General features: G+C 42.3%; 1 protein-coding gene and 1 long non-coding RNA gene across 11 annotated transcripts in view; one reads left to right on the top strand and one right to left on the bottom strand.

The window, feature by feature from the left end:
- The window catches only part of LOC135094753 (uncharacterized), a 45,668-nt gene extending 41,743 nt beyond the window's left edge, over nt 1–3,925 (bottom strand). For 2 of the 10 annotated variants that reach the window (XR_010263962.1, XM_063995099.1), the window contains exon 1: nt 3,645–3,813. The gene's annotated coding sequence lies outside the window, so the exon portion shown is untranslated. Of the gene's footprint in view, nt 1–3,644 lie in introns of all 10 variants that reach the window. The other 8 variants (XR_010263966.1, XR_010263969.1, XR_010263965.1 and 5 more) reach the window with 6 other exon arrangements.
- A 124-nt stretch (nt 3,926–4,049) lies between these two features.
- Nucleotides 4,050–12,500, top strand: part of LOC135094756 (uncharacterized) — a 62,749-nt gene continuing 54,298 nt past the window's right edge. The window contains exon 1 of the long non-coding RNA XR_010263970.1: nt 4,050–4,159. This is a non-coding gene — a long non-coding RNA (uncharacterized LOC135094756). The remainder of the gene's footprint in view (nt 4,160–12,500) is intronic.

Genomic DNA, 12,500 nt, shown 5'->3' with positions numbered 1-12,500 from the left:
GCCACATCTTCCTATGTCGTATTATCGTAATATCTCATAGTAAATGTAAGTCTTTTTTCTCCTTTCGTCTCTTACTCTTCTATTACATTTTCTTTTATATAATCTTCGTCCCGTATATTTCTCTCTCTCTCTCTCTCTCTCTCTCTCTCTCTCTCTCTCTCTCTCTCTCTCTCTCTCTCTTTCGTAAACACCAACCTTTCCTCCGCCTCTCGCTCTTCATGTATTTTTTACTTCCTGAAGATGAAAAGGAGAGAGGGAGAGAGAGAGAGAGAGAGAGAGAGAGAGAGAGAGAGAGAGAGAGAGAGAGAGAGAGAGAGAGAGAGAGAGAGAGAGAGAGCTGAAGACGAGCATACCAGGAACAATAATTACAATGAGTGATGACAGATAGATAGTGACAATTGGTAAGCCAACCAACACAGGAGTAAGGAAAGCACGCAGTATCAGACACACGTGTTATCTTGTCTCGCTCTGCAATTTTTTTTTCTTTTTTTCAAGAGGAGCTCTGTAAATTTTTACCTGATAACGTTTAATTTCTTCTCATTACTGTAAAGTTTGGGAGCATATGGTACTTGTTCGCGTGGCCTCACCGCTCACCTCCTCCTTACAGTCCTTTCATTATTAATTAGTACATTCAAATCCCAGGCCAATTAATTTGTATTTTTTCTAGATTTAATTTCTTGATGTCTTGAAACTTCGACTATATTTTATTTGTTACTTTTCCTTTCATTTTAACATTACTAGTATTTCTATGCAATTATATATATATATATATATATATATATATATATATATATATATATATATATATATATATATATATATATATATATATATATATATATATATATATATATATATATATAGCAACACCCAATGTCATACGTTGAAAAAAAAAAAAAAAAAAATATATATATATATATATATATATATATATATATATATATATATATATATACAGTCGGCGCCTCTCGACGTGATCGCGGTGAGCAGCGCGGGACAATCTTGCGTGACTATTATTTTTGCATATTACCCAGCGCGGGAGACCGCCCGGGGAAAAATGACTATATGGCAACATTTCGAATTCTTGGCCGTTAATTTAAATGACAACAGCTGTCAGTGTTGATTACGTTTGTCTTGAGTGGTCGTGTTTCTTCTCGCACGTGCCACCACCCGTACTGCCTCCGCGACCTACTGCAAGGATTATTAAACAGGCTCGTAATATTTCCCGTCATGTCAAAAGCTTACACAAGTGAGGATAATATTGTGCGAGTGATCGAGTGCTATAAATTAGGCCTCAGCACCAAGGAAATAAGTCATCAGACCGGTGTGAAGCCAGTGACAGTGCGCCGCCTCATTGTTAAATTTAAGTCCTCGGGAGAGCGTGAGATTCCTCACCACTTACATGGTGGTGGGTGGCGCCCAAAGATTAGTGGCAGGACTCTGGCCCACATCAAGCGTCAGCTAGACCAAAACCCTCACCTCACAGCAAGACAGCTTAAGGAACAGAATCCCATGCTCCTCCAGGATGTTAGTGTGCGTACCATCCAGAAGAATATCCAAACCAAGCTAAACTATCGAAAAATGCGCGCTCGTAACAAGCCTTTTGTTTCCGAGGTGCATCGGAAAAAGAGGCTGGCTTTCGTTCAGAAATACAGTTCATGGACTTTAGATGAGTGGAGGCGTGTCTTGTGGACTGATGAAGCCACGTTCAGGGTCAGTGACACGAAAGGGAAGAAGGTGTGGCGCCGGAAAGGCTCTGACCCGCACGATCCCAAGTTCACCGCCAAGTCTGTGAAGCACCCTCCCTCCCTCATGGCGTGGGGTGCGTTCTCTTACGGGGGCGTGGCTGACTTACACATCTTCCCTAAGGGTCAGTCAGTCACCAAAGATGTGTATCTCAGCTTGTTAGACAGTCGTCTGGCTGACTGTTTCGCAGCGACTGGTGGTGAGGTGCTGCAGCAGGCCGGCGCTCCGTGCCACACCGCGCACATCGTCAAAGAATGGCTTGTTTCAAGCCAAGTGGAATGCATTCCAGACTGGCCAGCTAACAGCCCGGACATGTCACCCATCGAAAATCTGTGGGGCATCGTGAAGTGCAAGCTGAGAAACGAGGACACATCAACATTGCCCAAATTAGAATGTGCACTTCGTCGGGCGTGGAGCAGTGTGTCACAAGAAACTGTGGAGAAGCTGGCAGACTCTCTCCCCAGTCGCTTGATGGAGGTACGAAAACGGAAAGGCTACCCCATCAGTAAATAGGAGGTTAGTTAATATGTATTCATAACAAGTATCAATTTCTCATGTCTTGTAGTTTGGCCATTTTCAGGAACAGAAGTAATTTTACGCACATTGTTTTGCTCGCGATCACGTCGAGAGGCGCCGACTGTATATATATATATATATATATATATATATATATATATATATATATATATATATATATATATATATATATATATATATATATATTTTTATTTTTTTTTTTCAACGTATGACATTGGGTGTTGCTGTGCCACGCAAGAAAATCTGAACTACTTCCCTGGCGCAGGGTAATAACAAGGCTGAGAAAGGCCCACTGAAGGTACAAATCCCCAAATAGTAGTTAAATTAAATGGTGCGAGGAAAAAACTAAAGTGGTGTTCTCAGTGGGTGGTGCGTGACATCCCTCACTCAGGCAGGCAGGAACACTGAGACACCAGGGATTCCACACCTTACCTTCCCTTGTCTCCTCGCTTGTTAACCCGAGGGATAAGTATTAACAGTATTCTCATAACAATAAACCATGCTCAAGAGTGTTTCTCCTCTTCATAATGTTGAAATATTTTTAGCCTTTCACTAGAGCCGTAATTATATATATATATATATATATATATATATATATATATATATATATATATATATATATATATATATATATATATATATATATATATATATATATATATATATATATATATATATACGAATGACTTCAACTAGAGTCTTTTAAGTGTAGTGGAGGTGCGGCGCAGAAATGTTTGAGAGTACAGGCCTTAGTGCTCATCGTCTCACACTTGGTGACTGATTCCTGCTCAGCTTCACCACGTCCCCGGCATCACGACCCTTGCAACACGCCTCCTCCTTCACCTTTCCCTCTTCCTGCCCCCTCCTCCCCTCTCACTGCTGTCACCCCCTTCAAGATACATCCGAGATACAGCAGTACATGTAACAGTGATTTATGCACACGTCTGAAGCACTGAAACACTGAAACACTGAAGAAGCAAGTTGAAAGATCGGGTGAAATAATGAAAAGGAAAGAGTTAACGAGTTAGTGAGGTGGTTAGCCTGCTCTGCGCGACTCGGTGTGAGCAGACGTCGTCACTGAACATCTGAGCGGGGAGGGAGGGAGGGAGGAAGCAAGATGGAGATCGTTTTAAAATATAGGTAGCAAGTTAGTTATTTTGTTTATTTATAGAAATGAAAATGAGTGAACGTAACGATGAAAGACCAAGAAATAGAAGGAGAACAGTGGGGAGGAGGAAACAAGAGAAAGACGATAATAATTCAGTAGGAAAACTTCAACTGGAGCTGTTCCTACCGGCCGCCACTACTTACTTGCCTGGCTGAAAGTACACGGTTACTTCACCTCACCACACCACACTCACCTCAGTCAGCCTGCCAGCACCTCACTCGTGTCCTCGCCTTCACGCCGCCACTAAAGTCACTTCCCACACGCAGCACAGACCAGTACTTTCCCTGCAACATTCTCGCTCTTCCTCTTCCTGACACTCTGCACCCTCCACTCCCTTCCTCTACCCTCCCTCCACCAGCGCTCCCTCCCTCCACCAGTTTTTTAGTTCCGTGTTATATTTCAGTGAATAAAGGAGTGACATCAGTTTTAAATATTTGACCCACACTTACCAAACAAATAAAAGATTTAGACCTCCACTGAAATGTTCATGATTACACAGAGGTTACCCAACTTTGCGTGACAGGCAGGCGTGACGTGTCCAAGGGAGGGGAGGAGTGAAGGGAGGGTCAGCGGAGGAATACAGGGAGGGAGAGGAATGAAGGAGAAGCAGTTAGAGGAGATCCACTCACAGGATTCTACGTTGTTGATTTGTGTGTGGAAGTATCGTGGGTTTTGCCTGCCTCCATTGTTGCTCGTCTGCTGAAATAAGTAAGTGACACACAGAGAGAGAGAGAGAGAGAGAGAGAGAGCACGGCTACAACACATTACTAGTGACACCAGCAGGGAAAACTCATCACCACCACCATTACTATTACCACCAACACCATTCCTTCTTCACAGATATCCACACCACCACCACCACCACCATCACCATGCTTATCACCACTATCACCACCACCACTGTTCCTGCCTCCCAGTCCATTATCTCCGCCACCACCACCATCACCACCACTATCACCGCCATCACCATCCGATTAAGGAACACAAGGCGGTGCACCAGATGTTAATGAAAGCGCGCCATTATAACATGCCATTAATTGCTGCCTCCTCTAATGACCCATCAGCGGCATTACCTCCTCCTCCTCCTCTTCCTCCTCCTCGTTTTCTCTATTTTCTTTCTCTCCACCTATCTTATTCTTCTCTTTATCTATCTTCCACCTCCACCACCACCATTTCCACCATTACCAACACCTCCTCCTCCTCCTCCTCCTCCCCATTACATCAATTAACCACCTAATCACTGCCACCCCGCCATTGGCTCCTCCCTAACAGGATAACTGGCGGCAGCTGATTGGCTGAGGGAGTTAGGCAGTTAGCGGGGAGCATTATCTTAACCTCTGGGTAAAGGGAGGAGGAGGAGGAGGAGGAAGAAGAAGAAGAAGAAGAAGAAGAAGAAGAAGAAGATAAAAGGTGTTTATGACGAATGTTGAGGTGTAAGAATGATGAGGAGGAGGAAGAGGAAAAGGAGAAGGAAAAAGAAAAGGAGGAGGAAGAGGAGGAGGGGGAGATAAAGACAAGGTGTTTATGAGGACCTGGAATGAAAAGAACCAAGATGAACGGTGAGGAGGAGGAGGAGGAGGAGGAGGAGAAGCAGAAGGAAGAGAAGAAAGGTGTATCAGTGTACTGGACGAGGAGGAGGAGGAGGAGGAAGAGTAAGAATGTTCAGATATTCAGATATTTTATTCCATTATACAATGGTTATTCTTACGTACATATAACAGATTAAGACATGCAATTTGAGTGCAGTCATGTCCACTCTGATACATAATCTACATATTGTCTTCACACCATCTCATGACTGGTGCACGTTATTACGAAGATAGAATTATGGTTAAAATAGATGCTAAAATGTAAAATACAAAGAATAAAATGTAAGTAAAATAACAGATAAAAATAAAATAGCTACAAATAAAAGATTAAAAATCGTAAGTCAGCCTATAATAAGTTAAATTTGCCCCTCACATTGCGAAGTATAAAAGTCCATGTAAGAAAGTTGTGTTGGTGGTTTACACACTGAATTGTTTGTTGAATAGATAAGTGTGCAGTAATTTTTTATAAGTTCTAATGGAGGGTGCATTCCTTATATGAGGAGGAAGGCTGTTCCAGAATCTTGGTCCAGCAGCCAGTAGTGATCTCGCTCCAGTACAGGTGTTAGTCTTTGGTTCATACATGTTGTGCTGTTGTCTGGTGGGGACACTACACACCTCACTCACTTTCGGCATGGGGAATAAATAGGTAGGAATATTACCATAAGTAATGTTGTACATAATGATACCTAATTCGTATTTGTATTTTTGGTGTACTTTTAGCCAGCCACATTCTCTTAAAAAAGGTGTAGCGTGATCAAATTTAGCACCGTTGCCTAGTGCAACTTTCGCTGCAAAGTTTTGGAGTTTTTGCACTTGTTGTGTATGAGTGATATTTGCAGTTCCCCAAATCTTTATTCCATAATTAATTATGCTTAGCACTAACGTGTTCATGAGAGTAGTTCTAGTCCTCCTATTAAAACAGTCCTTACTCTTATTTATGTTCAAAATTGTGCTAAAAATTTTCTTATTTATTTTTTTGATATGAGTATTAAAAGTCATGTGGGAATCAAAGTATACACCCAAGTTTTTAAGGGAACTGCTGGGGAGTATGTTAGTGTGATCTACTTGTAGGCACGTGTCAGGTGGGATCTGAGATATAAGACCTCTGCTGCCGACAAACATGCATTGTGTCTTTGTCGTGTTGAGCAGCAAACCATTCATGTGAAAATATGCCTTAGCTTGTGACAGAGCCACTTCTCCCTTGTGAACGAGATCTTGAATATTCGCTACTTCTCCAGTGTGGATGAGCTGCGTGTCATCTGCGTACTGTATGACCTGGCAGTCGGGGATGTGCTGCGAGAGGTCATTTACAAATATAGAAAACAATATTGGACCAAGCACTGATCCTTGAGGAACACCATAAGCAACTTCAAGTTTATTAGAAATATGTTTACCTATTTTGACTGACTGAGTTCTTTTGAGAAGGTAGCTTTGGAACCAAAAGGAATCGACTCTTAACATTCTTAGTTTCCTTAATAATATTTCATGATTAACGCTGTCGAAAGCTTTTGATAAGTCACACAGCGTTACTAATGAAATGTTTCTCCTGTCAATAGTGTCGAATAGTGAATTGGACAGAGTAAGCAGAGCGCTTTCTGTAGAAAGCTTAGGTCTGAAGCCATGTTGCGTATCACTGAGGAGGTGATTGCTTTCAAGGTGTGAGGTGAGTTGAGCAGCAATAACCTTTTCAAGAACTTTTGAGATAATTGGAAGAAGTGATATGGGTCTATAGTTTTTCGGTTCCATAGCGTCTCCTGTTTTAAAAATGGGTACTACTAAAGCGTGTTTCCAAGATTCTGGGAAATTTCCTGTTGCAATTGACGAATTAATTATACATGTAAGATACGGAATAATTATAGGCAGTGATTCTTTTATAAATCGAAGTGAGATATTATCAGAGCCACAAGAAGAAGTGTTTTTTAAATGTTTTATTATCAATATAATGGTATTGCTATCAGTTGGCTGGGGTCTAAACATGCTACAGGATGGACCGCTGGTGTTATTGTTGTTGGGTACAGGCACATTCTGATTATGCTCGCTATTTTGGTGTGTTTTTTCAAAGGTAATTTTCCCAACATTAGCAAAAAATTTATTGAAACTTTCCACTTTCTTTCTCAGTGTTTCCTCATCTTTATCAATTTCTAGCGTAGCTTTGCATATATCTTTGGAGATAACCTGGTTTAATATTTTCCACGTGGCAGCACTATTCCCTCTGTTGCTCTCAAGCTTGTTGCTATAATACTCTGATTTAGATTTTTTTATTGACATTTTCACTTCTTTTTTAAGTTCCTTATACGTGGACTGTAGGTTTACGTTAGACCTGTCATTTTTAAGATTTATTTGTGCTGCATCTCGCTCGTGCATCAGTGCTCGTAAGTGCTCGTTCATCCAGGGGGCGAAGGGCCTTCTCACTTCTCTTGTGACGAGAGGAGCACACTTGTTTAAACAGTTATTGAAAATGCTCGTAAATATATTGACTTGGGTGTCAACATTGTCTGTTATGAATATATTATTCAACGTTTGAGTTTCTTGACTTAGTAAATCGCATATTGTTTCAGATGAGTAAGATGTTAGATCACGAAATGTTTTTACTACTGGTGGACGCTTTGTCTTTTTTAAGTTTACAGTCACGCTGATGAGCTCGTGGTCGCCAACAGGACACGGCATTGTGTCTGTGTGTAATATGGACTGAGTCTTATTGGTAACTATTAAGTCTATGAGGGTGGCAGAAGTGGGGGTGATTCTCGTGGGTTTGCTAATTACCTGTGTCAGTTTGGTGTTAAAAATAATTTGCTTCATCTTACTATTATCACATAAAACGTTGTCATTAAAATCTCCTAAAATATAAAATGGCTTATCTTTTAAGCTAACATATCTAATAACATCCGTTATATAGTCATAAGATTCACAGCGAGCTTTTGGGTGTCGGTACAGGCAGCCAATTATAACACTGGGAAACTTGCTGCTCTGCACTGTCACCCACACGTCCTCAACACCTTGCGCTCTTACAATGTCGATTTCGAGTGGAACTACCGTAAATACATCTCTGATATATATACAAACACCTCCTCCCCTACCTTTGTCGCATCTGTACACTTTGTATTCGGGTATGTATATATAATCGTCAGGAAAATCGTTACACAACCATGTCTCACTAATACATAGTACATCTAGTTCCTTTTCCCTTACAAGGAGCTCTATCTCCTCTTTGCAGCCTAACAAGCTTTGGGCATTAATGTGAGCAATTGTTATTTTGTTCCTTGGTTTGGGAGACATGCTGGCCCTACCTTCTTCGCCGAGTTCCTATTTGGTGTAAAGGTGACACAACTTCTGCTTATGTCCTAATCTATGACATAATTCACATTTGAGTCTGTGGTCAAAACGACATGTATCTTGGCGATGGTTGTGTTCACCACAATTGTAACAGCCATAACTATACCTCCCACGTGTTGATGTGTATGCAGTGTGGTGCAAGTCGTACAATGTTTGTGGGCGAGTGTAGTGTGTGTTGTGAGGTGTGTAAGGCTGTGTGTAGTGTGTGCTGTGTAGTGTGTGGGACTGTGAGTTGTATTTTCTATGAGGTCTGAAGAGCTGTGTATTGTGAGCATTGTGTGATACTTGGTGCTGTGTGTAATGTGCGTTGTGTGGTGTATGGGATTGTGCATAATGATTGTAGTGTGGTACACGAGGCTGTGTGTGGTGTATATTTTGTGGTGCGCGGGGTTGTGTGTTACATGTGTATATTGGTGTGTTGGATTGCGTGTTGTTCGTAATGTCACGTGTACTCGTATATGAACGTCCAAGGTGCGGTCTGTATGGATGAGCGTTTTGTGTGTGTTGCATTATTTGGGGTTGTGCATCTAGCGTGCCGTATGGTGTATAGTGGTGAGTGTAATGTGTGACATTAGGTGCATGGGGATGTATGGAAGTGGATCCCATATCGTGGCGGCCCAAATCAATCTCGAATAACTCAGGAGATCTACCGGAGCTGCCATCGGCACTCCCTGTCATCCACCGTTCTCCCCAGCCCGCATCCACATTGTGCGATGGACTTCTATTTACTGCTGCAGCGTAAGAGTGTGGCTGTGTTCTTGGCGATGTTGACGTTGCGTGCTGGGGAGTGGGCAGCAGTGGAGGTTTGTGAGTGGCTGCGTAAGAGTGTGGCTGTGTTCTTGGCGATGTTGACGTTGCGTGCTGGGGAGTGGGCAGCAGTGGAGGTTTGTGAGTGGCTGCGTTAGGCGGGATAGATGTGGTGAGAATATGTTGAAGCTGAGGTCTGGCACCAATGTGCGTGTCTCCATGAGTGTTGAGGAAGACATTTGGCTGCCTCTGGATACTTGCCCAGTTTTTACATAAGTGAAACCCCGAACACTGTTTTTCAAGAGCACTTAGCAACTTAATGACACCCATTCTATTTAATGTGCAAGGTTTTCTGTTCTCTATGTCAAAGCACCATTCATCCACATATCCAGTCCCCAGAATAAACTCTGGAGCTGTTTTAACAATGTTAACACCATTCGCTTCTCCCCACTCGATTAATCGCTCATTATAGTATTTAACTTTGGCTTGAAATTCCTGTGGTTCTGGCACTGGCACAACCTGACATACATGAATTTTCATTTCGCTATTTTTTTCTTTGAGATCACTAATTAAAGAGCCTAGGTGATCAAGGATTATTTCAACGGGTAACTCTTCATGGATATCGTACACACCGCCAAGAATCACACATTCAGAGGGAGCACTTTGTAATTTTTCAGTTACCCAGCTACGTAACAGATCAATGTTCGCGTGCGCTATTGTTTTCACTATACACTTGTCACCCAGATCAGAGCGAAGGACTCGTTGTGTGTTGGTGTCTCCTAAGAGGAGACATTCAGTTGAGGCTGTAGCGTTTGAAGCTGCGTCTTGCGGTCTGCTTTTGTTTTCATGTTCCAGGTCGGCAATGCGTTGTTGTAGGAGATGAATTGTGCAGTAGGCTGTCTTCACTTCTGCGTTGAGTAGCTCAATTTCAGAATCTTTTATCTCGAGTTTTGACTTAATTAATTTGATGTCATCATAAATATTCTGCAGCTGATTCCTCTCCTGGTCACTCATGTCGTGGTGGTGAGTTGGCAGGGATGGATGCGTGTCGTCTGTGGTGAGCTGCTGTGTATCGCCTGCCGGGGGTTGCCTACTGCCATTTTCTATGAGTGTTTCTTGGGGGTCTATGGTAGATGTTTCATTGACTGTATGAGGAATGTGACTTGGTTGTGTGGCTTCGCTATCAGGTGATAGCTCGTCGTCACTAGATGTCGGTTGTGCTTCACAGGAAGGTGGATGGTTTAGGATTTCAGTCACTGCAGACATCGGTGTAGCATCAGGCTGGATAAGTTGTCTGGCAGGCGATGAGCGTGACTGAGTCCTTGCCTGCGATGTCTGTAGGGTTTGGGAGGACTGCTGCACTATATTCATGATCATGTCTATGAGTTCGTCCTTCTTAGAGGACCATACTTTTTTTATTCCTAATTCACGACATCGTTTCTGGAGGTCTGCTTTGTGAAGTTTGTTCAGGTTTTCCCTCGTTGGCAACTGTGACAGTGGCTCGCTGGTGTTTTGCTCATGACCTGTTTGTGTAACATGATATTCTTGACTTATGTGACTATCTGCAGACATTATTACGTGGCAGGTCAAAAATTATTCTTTATAGCAGATGATGAACAGGATTGTGTGTTTTGTAGTGCTTATATTCTCTCTCTCTTATCTAAGGTTCGCTCTGCGCATGCGCAGAAACTGGGGTGAGGGACGAGGGGGGGTTTTAGACAAGGCTCCAGATTTTTATCCTTAAAATATGGCAAAGTCCAAATGACCCCTTTCTTGATCTATAGCACTAATGCATCTGTACACACTCACGCACCTGTAACTCAAGCATGTGGTCCATTGAGGCTTTCGTTTCCTTGAATATTGCAGGAAACATTGGGAGCTAACTCAGTTAGTATCATTCCTGTCTCTCGCATACTTCACACACTCCTGCACCACATGTTCCACCGTCTCATCCTCTCCCATGTCACACATCTGGCACACTTTGCTGCGGGACTCAGACCACCTGTAACTACTTGCATTCACATCCATACACTGTGCCCTCGCTCGGAAGAGAAGATTACCGCTCAGGGTTCTATCATATCACCTTTCATACCTCGGGGCCTCTTTCTCCTTGTACCATTCCAGGGTCTTCTTTCTTTCCATCTCATTCTTCCATTCATTCAGTCCCACATATTTCACTTTTTTGTCTATCTCATTCTTCCATTTTCTCACATCCCATTCGGCTCCCACTCTGCCTCCTCTTGTTACCACCCATTCACGCTCATTTTGATTCCTTCCTGCCATTCTTTTCGCCCACACAACTTGCAATCCATTCCTGTCTGTCATTCTCATGCATCTCTTCCTCCATTTGCTTCCACTTTCATTCCACAGGCACACTTTCCTTGCTATTCTTGCATCATCCATTCTCTCAAGCCTAATCTTGTACCTAAGTGTGGCTTTTGTGAGTCTTTCTCTAAAGGTGCTCCATCCCATGTCACCTCTCAAGGCTTCAACTGCTGTGCACCTCGGTGTACTCAGTGCCATCCTTGCTACTCTATTCTGGTCCACTTCTAACTTATCAATTTAACTTTCATTCCATGCAATCACATCCATACAATACATTATACATGGCACAGCCACACTCTTCCACACTTCTCTCAACACATCATACTTACTTGCTCTCATTCTTGCTGCGCTTCCCAATCGACTTACCCACTGGTTTACCATACTTATCTTTTCATTCTTTGCCTTTGCACACCCACTGGGACTCATCCACATCCTTAAGTACTTGTATTCTTGCCCCTGTCTCAACTCATTCTCTCCAAGTCTCCATACCACATTACTTTCATCCTCTGACCTATTCACAATCATTACTTTGCTTTTCTCACTGCTAAACCTTACTCCAAAGTCTTTACCATAGCCATCCACCACATCCAACAAACCTTCTCTCTTGTTGATTCTGATCTTGTTCTTGCTTATCCAAGACGTGAAAACTCGGACACATCCGAAATGTGACTCGGTCACTGCACTACACACCATTAACATCTAAAACATATTACAGTGGATAATAAATTGATTTCAGAGCCTCAGATGTCTCATAATTATATGCAAGTCTCCTTAACACACACAAATAATAGTAAATTAATTACATCTGGCCAGTTGAAAACCTGGACACAAAACAAAATATCACTCAGTTTCACTACACTGGACATCAGTAACACTTTAAACATCTCACAGTAGCTAGCAATTGTATTTCACAACCTCTGACACACCACAACCACGTGCATAACTCTTTAACACACACAAATAACAGCAAAACATTTACATCTAGGAGCGGGACTTGGCATTTATCCAGCAGTATCCAAAGAAAACGTGCCACACATCACCACCTCATACTCTCT

This window comes from Scylla paramamosain, chromosome 46, assembly GCF_035594125.1.
Source record: "Scylla paramamosain isolate STU-SP2022 chromosome 46, ASM3559412v1, whole genome shotgun sequence".
In the NCBI taxonomy this organism is placed as follows: domain Eukaryota; kingdom Metazoa; phylum Arthropoda; class Malacostraca; order Decapoda; family Portunidae; genus Scylla; species Scylla paramamosain.
Note: the sequence above shows the minus strand (reverse complement) of the source record. Positions and strands in the feature narration are given on the sequence as shown.